General features: G+C 42.3%; 1 protein-coding gene across 3 annotated transcripts in view; it reads right to left on the reverse strand.

Annotated features, from left to right (window-relative positions):
* KATNAL1 (katanin catalytic subunit A1 like 1) overlaps positions 1–4,107 on the reverse strand; it is a 31,580-nt gene extending 27,473 nt beyond the window's left edge. Inside the window, exons 1-2 of one of the 3 annotated variants that reach the window (XM_053385979.1) lie at positions 4,002–4,107; positions 2,887–2,991 (exon numbers count right to left, since the gene is read on the reverse strand). The gene's annotated coding sequence lies outside the window, so the exon portion shown is untranslated. Of the gene's footprint in view, positions 1–2,858; positions 2,992–4,001 lie in introns of all 3 variants that reach the window. The other 2 variants (XM_053385980.1, XM_053385976.1) reach the window with 2 other exon arrangements.
* Between the last annotated feature and the right edge of the window lie 7,137 nt (positions 4,108–11,244).

The following is an 11,244-nucleotide window of genomic DNA, read 5'->3' on the forward strand; positions in this document are numbered from 1 at the left end:
TTCTGCACAATTTATTGCTGGTTTGCTAACTATGGAGCCTCCAACCATCACCAGAAATCTTATCTTATTCAAGCTCTCTGATATATACATCTTGTGGTACACTTATTCCCAGCCATCATTCACATATTACCTTTAAAAATAAATTCACTGAAAAGGTGTCATTTGTGAATAAGACAGAAATATATAGCGCAATGGTTTACACAATGAAGACCCAACAGCAGTATTCATGCATGTGAGGCCCAATAATGGCAAGGATACAGGTTTCTGCTACAAAGTACTGCATCTCATCAATAAAAATAGTCTCCAACCCTCTGCTCATCCATACAGGAGCAGGTTTTTCAGATCTTTCAAAAAAATCAACCCACACAACAAGCTGGCTCTATGTTGTTTTTTATTCATTCTAGTCCTCACAAAAGATGCCTTGCTGAATTACAGTTACAAAGCAGTCAAAACATGGGCTACACTGCAGGTTCTGGGCAAGCAATGCTCTTTTGCTTCAATGTACAGAATTGCTGATTACTTGAAGCTGGCCTCTTTCCAGACAACAACCCAAACAAATTAATGCACTTGAGATACAGTAAAGCCCTCCAGGACACTTCTGAAAACATGGTTGAAGAGAAGGTGATGTCACCTAGTTATTTCTGGCACAAGGAAGACACAATTTGTTTATTAAATTTGTATACCGGCCTTCATCCAAAGATCACAGGGAGGTTCACAACAGAAAAGTGCAAAATGAGGACACAATATACATAATACATACTAAAACAGAAACAAACCAATAAATCCAGGGAGGGTTTCTTGAGGTGGTTTTACCATTGCCTCCTTCAAGCAGGCAAGGACCACCCCCTCTCACAAGAAAACATTAATCACCTCCCAGGCCCAGCCAACTGTCCCCTTCTTTATCAGTCAAGATGGCAAGGGTCCAGAGCTCAAGTGGTCGCCCTGACTGATCCAAGCACCCTGTCCACATCCTTGAGCCTTCCAAATTGAAACTCATCCAACACAACAGGAATAGACAATGTTCTATACACACCTTGAGATTATGTTCTGGGGATTGTGCGTAAAGCCAAAATCACATGTGGTCAAAACTCACTGGGTTCAATGGCAGATGGGATTGCCAAAATCATTTTTCCATAACTCTGCCCCCTTCTGCCTCTTTTTATTTATTTTTTTAAAATTGTCATGTGTGGAAAGCTGAATGTGCACAACTAAAATGTGCCTAAGTTGCAGGCTTACTGTATCCTACTAATAACAAACACAACAGGAAACCTGTCTTCAAAGTCAGGCCCAGACATTTCTAAATCTTAAGTATTCACAAATCAAGAGCACAAATCTCAAAAGGAGTGCTGTCCATCTCCAAAAAGGCTCTATAAAATGTTCTTCAGTTTGAAATGAACACAAGACAACCTCTGCTATGCAAAGCAAACAGTCCCCATACCATTGGGGCACTGCTTGCAATGCTCTCCCAACTCATGTTGTTGGGGGACCCTCTGGAGCAATTTGAGGGGCACATGGAAAAGAGGAAAGGAAAGTCCTACTGCATTAGTGGAATGTTGCTCATACAGCACAGGATATAACCAAAAATGTTTTTTCTTCAAACATTTTCATGTTTTTCCCCTGCCTGCAGAACCTGGCTCTTTAAAACTAGCATTTTGGCTACTTACATTTATGCCAACAGCTTGCCCCCCCCCTTACAGTTTTGTCATGATTTGCAAAAACTATAATTTGACTCCTGTATTAGTCCATCACAAAATCCAGGTAGCTTTTGAGTCTCCTTCATTTATGTATCATGCATAAGAGAGTTCATATATGCATGTCAGAAAGCTGCTGCTCCTGCCCAAGGTTTAGAAATCTTACACTAGATAAGATAAGGAGGTCACAAAAGATATTAACCTTCACTCTTAACAGCATAAGCTGAGCTGATCCCTAACAAAGGTTACAAAGAAAGTTCTCTCTATGGGTTACAAACAAGACACCAATGATCTAATACATTCTGAAAGGCTTTTCCTTTTTTGAATCACCTGCATACAAGTTTGTTTCAAATTTAATTACATTTCAGAAAGAGAGAGTCCCAACATTTTTGCAGACTCTGTTTTCTGCCATTGCAGCAAACACTATGCTCTACTAGACCCGTTTCCTCAGTTTGCCTTTGCTCCACAATACAGATGCACATGCTCGGGGGGGGGGTCTAAGGCATAATCCCAGATCTGCCCCTTTTCTCTTTTTAACTACCTATAGAGCAGCTGGAAGTGATCTTCCAGGTTAGGTATTAAATTATCCCTACATGCTGCCCTGAACAATATTTTGGCAGTAGCATTCCCCACTGTGACTTCCGGGTTGTTCTTAAGAGCAGCCATACATACAGTGCATTACAGTAATCCAAACATGAGATAAACAGACGATGTGTCATTCTGGCTTGGTTCTCTCTAACCAGGAATGGTCAGAGCTGATGAATCAGCCAGAGCTGGAAAAGGGCACTCTGTGCCACTGAGGCCACCTGTGCCTCAAGTAACAATGCTGGGTACAGAAACAGCCCCAGGCTGCACAATCATTTTTTTTGGGGGGGGTTGCAACCCTTTCCAGAATAGGCTACCTACGCAGCTTCTCAAATCAATACCCATTTGCCCATAGGACCTCAGTCTAGCCAGGATTCTGCATGTTTATTTGACCACATCAAGCCCATTGATGCGGTCTTGTCTTCTGGGTCCTCCATGGAAACAGAGATAATAATATTTTTTAAGTGAATATGAAAGCATGTTGAGCACACCTTGCTAACTTAGATGCCACTCATAGCTGCCTCATGAGCATCACACAATGACTTTAGGCTGATTGTGTGAAATGCCTCTATCGGAACATACTGTGTTTGAAAGCCTCCAAGTGTTCTACTTGTGGCACTCACCTGATGATGGCAGTTTCAAACATGCAAAGCATCATATTCATGTGAGAACCCACATCACTGTAACTGCAGAAGAACTCTGAAAGGGCACAGCTCTAGAAAAGGGTGAGTTTGCAGTTAGCTTTCACCCAACTTAATGCTTCAAAATACTTCATCCAATACAGACCTGAACAGATTTTCTTTTAAAATGCCTAAAATGTTGCCATTAAAATCTTAAGTGTTTTAAGGAAAACAAACTGAAATACAAAATGAATCCATTGCTACATCATGATTAGCATCATGTTTGACATCCTATGCCCTTTTAAAATGTGTTGCGGGGGTGGGTTGTTATTGGGTTCTTTTTGTTTTTATTTTGATTATGTACTTTGTGGTTTTATATTCTAATTTTATCCTGTGAACCGCCCTGAGACCTGCAGAGTTAGGGCAGTATTATTAATAATAAAGCCTGAAATATTACATTCATCCCATCACATTGTGAAGGGGGAGAGCAATCTCCACCATTAAAGCTGCAAGGAATTATCTGCTTTTATTGTGCTTTGCACTGAAATCTATACAGAAGACATGACTGCAGAGCCCTAAGTACAGCCTCTCTCTTTTGGTTCTGCAGCCATGGCAATATATCTCATTAATTTCCCAGCTCCTTCTTGTCGCGTAAACCTATAGCATCATGATCTAGCTGCCTAACGTTGCCACCCCAACCTTGGCTGAGAGCCCGAAATCTTAAGGCCTCCTACAGGCAGAAGAGGAGGGGAGGGGCCTCTCGACACCGTTATATGGGCGACGCCCCACATTGCGGTCGCTTCCCCCCCACCTTCCCCTCCACATAACTGCCTTTCTCTTGCCTCCCCATCCCCCCTCTTGCCGACCCTCAAAATCAAGCGGGGAGGGGGCGCTGAAAGAGACTCACAGGCAAAAAGAAGCGGCACGAAGCCCGAGACAAGAACTTCGCTGGGATTTGTAGTCCTTTTGTCAGCTTCGCGTCTCCTTGGGCTACCAGGCAAAGGCGAGACTACAACTCCCATCATGCCTCGCGAAGGAGTGAGAGGGAGGGGGGAGAAAGAAAAATATATTTCCCCCCCCACGGACCCCTTTGGACTTGGCTTACCTGTGCAGGGACGCCTAACTACGAAACACTGCGGCTGGCGGCTGGCGGCGAGGGGGCTGGCTTCGCATCCTCCTGACTCTGGGCTGACGACCCGGTGAGAACGCGCGGGGCGGGGGGAGGATGGAAAGGCCGACCTGAGAGAGAGAGCGCTCGCGCGTGTCTCTTCGCGCACGGGAGAGGAGGGGGCTCAGCCCTCCGGCTCGTTGGTGCGAGCGCGCGGTAGCGGCGGCGATTGGTTACCATGGAGGCGGAAAGGGGAGGGGAAGGGCGCACGCGCGTGTGTGCAGAGCGCCTGCCGCTCCTCCCCCTGCTGGAGGGAGACTTGAATCTTCGAGGTCGAACCAATGGACGGTCTTCTGCTGCCCCCTCCCCTCCCCGATCCAATAAACTTTTCCTCAGTTCAGAGTTTTCTGCTCACGTCAGCATTTTTTAAAAAACATTTTTTAATCTATTCACCGAGATTTGGGGGGGGGAGTGTTACTATGCTGCCCCCTTTCCCCCTTCATATGTCATTTTTCTTTTCAATTACAAGCAAGCTTGGTTGATGTATAACGATCATGGCTACAAAGTGTAATAATATAATAGTGTTTTTTTTATATATATATATATATATATATATATATATATATATATATATACATACACATATATACATATACACACACACACACAAAATAAAATAGGCATTCAGGCTTGTAGCTAGACAGTCATGCCACTGAAATCAATGGGAATTAAGGTAGTCATGACTACCTTGTTCCATTAGTGTCAGTGGGTCAGCTATGGGTCTGGATGCAGCCCTACCTCTTCTAAATAACCCACCTTTTATCCCACCAAGGTCCTTAATGTAGTCATGGGAAAACGGTAACCACTTTGAGTTTTTTTCCTACAATCAAATGATATATAAATTTTATGAAGTAAAGAAATACAAATAAAATCATATTGAGCTTTTACCAAGTCTCTGACTATATAATAAGATGTGTTCTATTAAACTTTACAAATCATGGGAAAATTAAATTGTGGACACTGTACCTATCTTTATTTCCTCCATCGTAAAATTGAGGTGTTATGTACATTATTAAAGCTGTATAGAGTCATCATTACCGTACAATGCTTTTTGATACAAAAAATGCATTTACCCTGCAGCCTCTGAGGATAAATCCCATTGAATTCACTGGGATTATACTTCAGAGTAGACAGGCCTAGGATTGTGCTGTTAATTATTATAAATAAAATTAGCAGCAGTAATGAAAGAAAACAGTACAATACTAAACATATTTAAGCAGAAGCAAGGTGTTTTAAATACCTTCCTCCTGTTGCAGCCCTTTGAAATGGAGTAAATAAATAAAAAATACAACTAAATTTAACAAAATTGGCTCAGATCCAACTAAATTTAGTCATGTTTAAGTCTCTAGGTGGGTGGGTGACAAAACAGTTTTGTCACTACTAACATAAATCCTATCAGTTTCCACTTAAGTGCTGCTCACTGCTGTGTTTGAAGAAACACTGATTTTCATTTTGAAGAGGAAAGAAAGCTGGTGTTTCTGTCTTCATTCATCATATCAGTTGCCTGCAAATCACAGCCTTGCATTGTGTGTGAAGGGAGCAACTGTACAAGGTGCTTTGGGGTTACTTAGAGAACTGCAGCTCCAATTTCAATAATAAGGCTTAACGGCAGCCTGAGAAGAATTTATTGTCCACAATGATAGTCTAAAGCCAAATCCACTCACTCCCCAGACTCTGCAAAGGCAGCAATTAGGCAGCATTTTATTGGGCTGCATGGAACACACGGAAGATGCTGTCAAACTAATCTCGAGAGTTTAGACACAAAATTGGTTTCCTGGATAGAGAACATAAGAAATCTGGCAACCTGAAGATATTTAAAGAACTTAAAGCTCTCTGGAGAGAAGCTCAAGTTATTGAGCTGGAGACGGCTGAACATCTGCAAAGAGGAGAAAAAAAGGAGTTTTCAATGAACAGCACCAAAGTGTGCCATAATTTTGGTGCAGCATCTAAAATAGCAATGAAAACCTTAGCATTAATTTGCAGTCGTAACTTGCAGCTAAGGACTCAATTCAAGGCTCCAGGCCTAAAATGGCAATTTCCCTGGTAGGTATCAGATCAGCATTATTAGGCACTGGAAATGTCTAAAAAATGTAATAGCCATTATTCATTGCTGCACAGCACTCCTAAGGGTGTCATCTTCCAATGAAAGGCTGCCCCTTAAGGCCAAGTAAGATGTAATGCAGGCAATGCATTATTGGATCTCTTGATAATTTCTTTAAATCTTAAAAACCACTGTGGGTGGATATGGGAAAGAATGACTTGGCTCCATACCTCCCCGTCCCTCGCCTCAGCTCAAAGCTGCTGTTGACTACACTCAGGGCTGAAGATACCGTTCTTTTGCATCTCTGAAGCACACACAGCATATTCTTATATGCAAGGTGGTTGGTTTTTTTTGGGGGGGGGAGAGGAGGGTGTTGAGCAGATGGTCCTTCCTGCTTGGGAGCGCTGATGAGCAAAATGTTACACAATAAACAGACATGGGTTGATAGATGAGCTGGCAAAAATCCTGTGGATTCCTATTTAGAAGTAAGCTCCGCTGAGTTTAGTGTCTGTCTTTTCCTCCTTAGTGAGTCTATTAGCAACTTCTGGGTATTTAACTCATTCCTTAGAGAGGTTCTATCCCAAGACAAGTCACAAATACATACAGGCTGCATGTACACCATACATTTGAAGAACATTCCCCTCCCCCAAAGAAAAGAAACGTGGGAACTGTAGTTTACCACCATCCCAGAGTTCCAGTTCCCAACATGCTTAGCAAACTACAGCTTACAGGATTCCTTGGGGAGGTGTGATTTAAATGTATGGTGTGTATGTAGCCAAAAGGTCACCAGGAGATCTGGTCACAGCACATGTAGTTGGATTCTTAGGTGTTATTTCCTAAAGAAAATGGGACTTTCTCAAATCTCTACTTCCATTCAGTACACAGGCCCCTTTGTAAGGCAGAATAAAGCAAAATAAAGCCATGTGCATCAGGGACCTGTGTGGTGCATACCACCATCAACTGGTGAAAAACAATGTTCAGTTTGGCCCACTCCCATGCAGCTGTTGACCCTGTTGGTGGAAAAATACGAACACACTACAAGTACCTGTGTCTGTGTTTTTTTCCCCATTGATGGATGTCATAGCAGCTTCATAATGGCACATAAGCAGGGTTAACATTCCCTTCTCCCAGGCTGCTTTGACATAAATTAAAATCCCTCTGAGGCTGGTTTTAAATGGGGGGGGGGGGGTTTGGAGTCACATCTGTTTCAGTCCTAAGCAACTTATCCGGACGTATGTGCCAAATGCCACTCTGTTTGTTTATATTTATAAACAGTCTCTCCAAATGTAGCTGCAATGATATACTGTACAATAAAACACATAAAAGCAATGCAATAAAACATCCTCAACAATAGAATATCTTAAGGTAAGAACACTATAAAATTCATGTCAACAGCATTGGCAACTATCTCTGTAGGAGTGGCAGAAGAAATCATATTTTACCAAAAACTTCATGAGTCTGTTGCTTGGCAAGCCTCTCTGTGGTGGGCATGCCAGACAGCACATTTTTCCGTTTTCCCAATGTTTCCTTTAATTTCTGCTTTTTGATTTTTCTTTCACACAACATAAAAGCCACTTCTGTTTTGACTAATGTACACATTTTTGCAAAAGAAAATTCCCAGTATAATGCATTTTTGTCTGTTCTTTTCACTAATATATTCCTTTTTATGCACTTTTACCTAATACATTGATTTTTGTACACATTGGTCAGCTGCTGAACTCCATCACAAAATTCAGATCGGTGTGAATCTGGAAGGCTGGCTATGTTTCAGTTCTCCTACGGTTTCAGAAAGTGCTAATTTGATAAATTCAGCTATAAATGTGAACTGAATCAAATTCCTCCCCGATCCTTCGTCTCAGATGATAACATGGCTGAGAGGGGGGAAGCCGAGCAAGTGACTGCCTCAGGTCACTGCCTGAGTCTCTGCACCCCACTGCTTGAATTCCCACTCTTGCCTTGCTGGATCATTACAGCCATGAGGCATGACTACTGCACCACTGGAACCTCTGCCTGCCAGCTAGGCCATGGGGAGCTGCTGCTGGGCCCCTTTCTCATTTGTCCGAAGGGCAGCAACTGCCCCACTTCCAGCAGAGGACTGGTCTGGTCAGCAGCCCTCCTACAGGTTCCTTCAAGTCTCGCCTGGCCAAAGCAGAATCCGAGACCAGGGAAGAGAAGCGGCGGAAGAAGAATGGAAAAAGTTTAAGGAGTATTTAAAGAAACATTATAAAATTGGTGACAGTTAGAATGATGTTGGATTAAAATAAATGGTTACTATCAGTAAGGGTTATGATAAAGAGAATAAGGGTGAATATTATAAATTTATAATAAAATAAGGCAAGATTTCGCTGAATAACTGTAAGAATTTGGAATACAGAAACGGGAAGTAAGGGGAGGTCGAGGAAGTAAGGTTTACAAATTGGGTTATGAAATGGTACTTGTTTTTATGTTTTATTATTGTCTGATGTTTGTTTATGTATGTTTTGTTTTTGTTATATTAAAAATTGTTCAATAAAAATATTATTAAAAAAAAAAAAAAAACAAGTCTCGCCTGGCCAAGCCTCAGAAGACTTGGCAAAGCCTTTCACCACTGACTTGATGAAGCTATATTAGACTTGTGGCTGCTGGCGGTGTGGAAGAACAGAGGAAGGGATTGAGTCCCATCTCAGGCAGCAAAAACTGCTTTGCACTTTTGTACAAAAAGATACAAGAATTTCGGGCTGCTCATCCACTTTACAAGACCTGGGTTTTAATGTTATTTGGTTTTTAGTCGTTTATTGTTATCTATACTGATGTAAGCACTATGCTGTTATGCAACTAAGTTTGTATACAGTGGTACCTTGGGTTACATACGCTTCAGGTTACATACGCTTCAGGTTACAGACTCTGCTAGCCCAGAAATAGTACCTCGGGTTAAGAACTTAGCTTCAGGATGAGAACAGAAATTGTGCGGCAGCGGGAGGCCCCATTAGCTAAAGTGGTGCTTCAGGTTAAGAATAGTTTCAGGTTAAGAACAGACCTCAGGAACGAATTAAGTACTTAACCCAAGGTACCACTGTATTCTGAAAACTGGAAGCCCATTAAAAAAATAATTAAAAAGAAGAATTTAGGTATGCTCCACACGGCGCTAACTTGCACACTAGGATTTGTTATTACAGTCAGGAAACTCGAACAAATGGCTGAGTGGGAGAACGAGCTGATGGACAGGATTTGCTTTTTCCTGCTGTAAGGCTGCTGCTATGTTTGTGAAAACCCTCCTGCTCACAGAGTGTGGGGGCTGCCTTGTCCTTGCTTCTCTCTCCTCTCCCCCTCAGTTTGTCAATGTGGATTGTTAGCTGGTTCCCTCAGGGAGTGGAAAAAGGCAAAGAGTGTTTGCAAGAGAACAGATGGGCAGGAGACAAGGGGATGGGCCTACAAGCCTCTATGTATGAGAGGCAGCAGCTAATACGTCTGGGTCACTGAAAGAAAGAGGATGGCAATATGAGGCAACAGTCTGAATAAACTAAACAAAAATGAAACATGAGGATTTGAGACAGCATGTTCTAAATGGGTAATCTGGCAACGCTGCCTAACATTCATCACCTCCTGGGCTCCGGAACATGCCTTGAAAGCAAGCGGCGTCCATCTGAAGTATGGTGTGTGTTTTTTTGCCTGATTTAGGACCTGATGGATTATTTTGGAACATTGAGGTATCAATAATAAAATGAGGACATCAAGCGAGTGGCTGATTTATACAAGTGCAGATGAGAGCAGAGTTGGGTTTTTATAGCCTACATTTTCCAGTATTGATTATGAATAACTTGGATTATGAATAACCGCAATTAAAGTTCTCTTTCCCCACTGAAAATCATACATGCTTTATGGTGGACAGACTCACACAGAGACAGACACAGAGTTACCCAAAGATAGGCTCTCACGGCACCTGTTTTCCCTTGCAGTGCAAAGAACAGTGGTATTTCTTATCACATTCTCCTGATGAGTGCATATGGCCATATGAGTCCAGTGAATGCACTCTCTAGGCCAAGAAAAGACATCAGCTGTTCTTGGTGATCAGTGGGTGGTCTCTGCTTTTCCCAGTGACAAAAGTGGATTGCATGCTTTGCTGGAACTCACATCATGTCATTTCAGAGCTCTGAGCTCAGAAATCTATGTGGATGTAGTGTTTCAGAGGTATGATACTCTGTTACTCTCTCTTCAAACTCAGTTTCCCTGCTGGTTTTTCATAGCCACCCAAAATGATGTTATTTCTTTTAATGTAGCAAGTCAGTAAACAGGTGTTTGTGCCAGTAGGTATTAATTAATTAATTAATTAATTAATTAAGAAAGAATGTGTGATGTTGAGCCACATATCCTTACCACCAGGGGGGGTCACCATACTTTTGGGACCTGTGGGCATATCTGGAATTTTGAGATAGTGCCATAGGTAACAAATACAAAATGGCTGCTGGGGGGCGGTGCGTGTCTGTGGCATAACACAAAATGGCTGCCACATCTAAAAGAGCAGGAAAAGAGGCAGGACCACAGAATGGTGTTGACATGTTCCCCGAGCCCATCAATGTGGGGAAAGGAACCTGCATCGGCCACTGCCACGCACACTCATGGAGAAATGCTCTTTGCCATTCTCCAAAAGTCCTTGGCATCCAAGAAATATGGACATATTTAAGGATGCATGTTCTATGTCAGAGAGGCCAAGCCAATGCAAACCTCTCATGTAGTGTGGATTTTTGAGAGGATATTTACGGAGACCTTTTGTGGGTGCCATAAGAATTACTGGCAGACATATTGGTGCCTGTTGATGCTGTAGCACCCTGCTTGTGGTTAACGCTTAGCTGGAATGAAATATTCAACGCAGCAATAGAGAAATTAAAATAATAATTTATTTGTCGGACAAATAAATAAGAGGCACAGTGGTATATGGTTACCAAGCTCTGGCCTGGCCTCCTGCCATTATGGCCAGCACTTATATTCCCTCAGCTCAGCCCCCTTGCTCCTCCTTTGGCTGCCTCTGTCCAATCAGCCTGGTTAAAATTCCTATTGGCTGTTTGCTAGAACCAATCATAAAAGATACACCCATTTCCTATTACCTTTTATGGGAGACAAAGAGCTATATATTCTTCTATTTATAATTGGCAAATAAGTAGT

This window comes from Podarcis raffonei, chromosome 4 (genome assembly GCF_027172205.1).
Source record: "Podarcis raffonei isolate rPodRaf1 chromosome 4, rPodRaf1.pri, whole genome shotgun sequence".
Classification (NCBI taxonomy): Eukaryota; Metazoa; Chordata; class Lepidosauria; order Squamata; family Lacertidae; genus Podarcis; species Podarcis raffonei.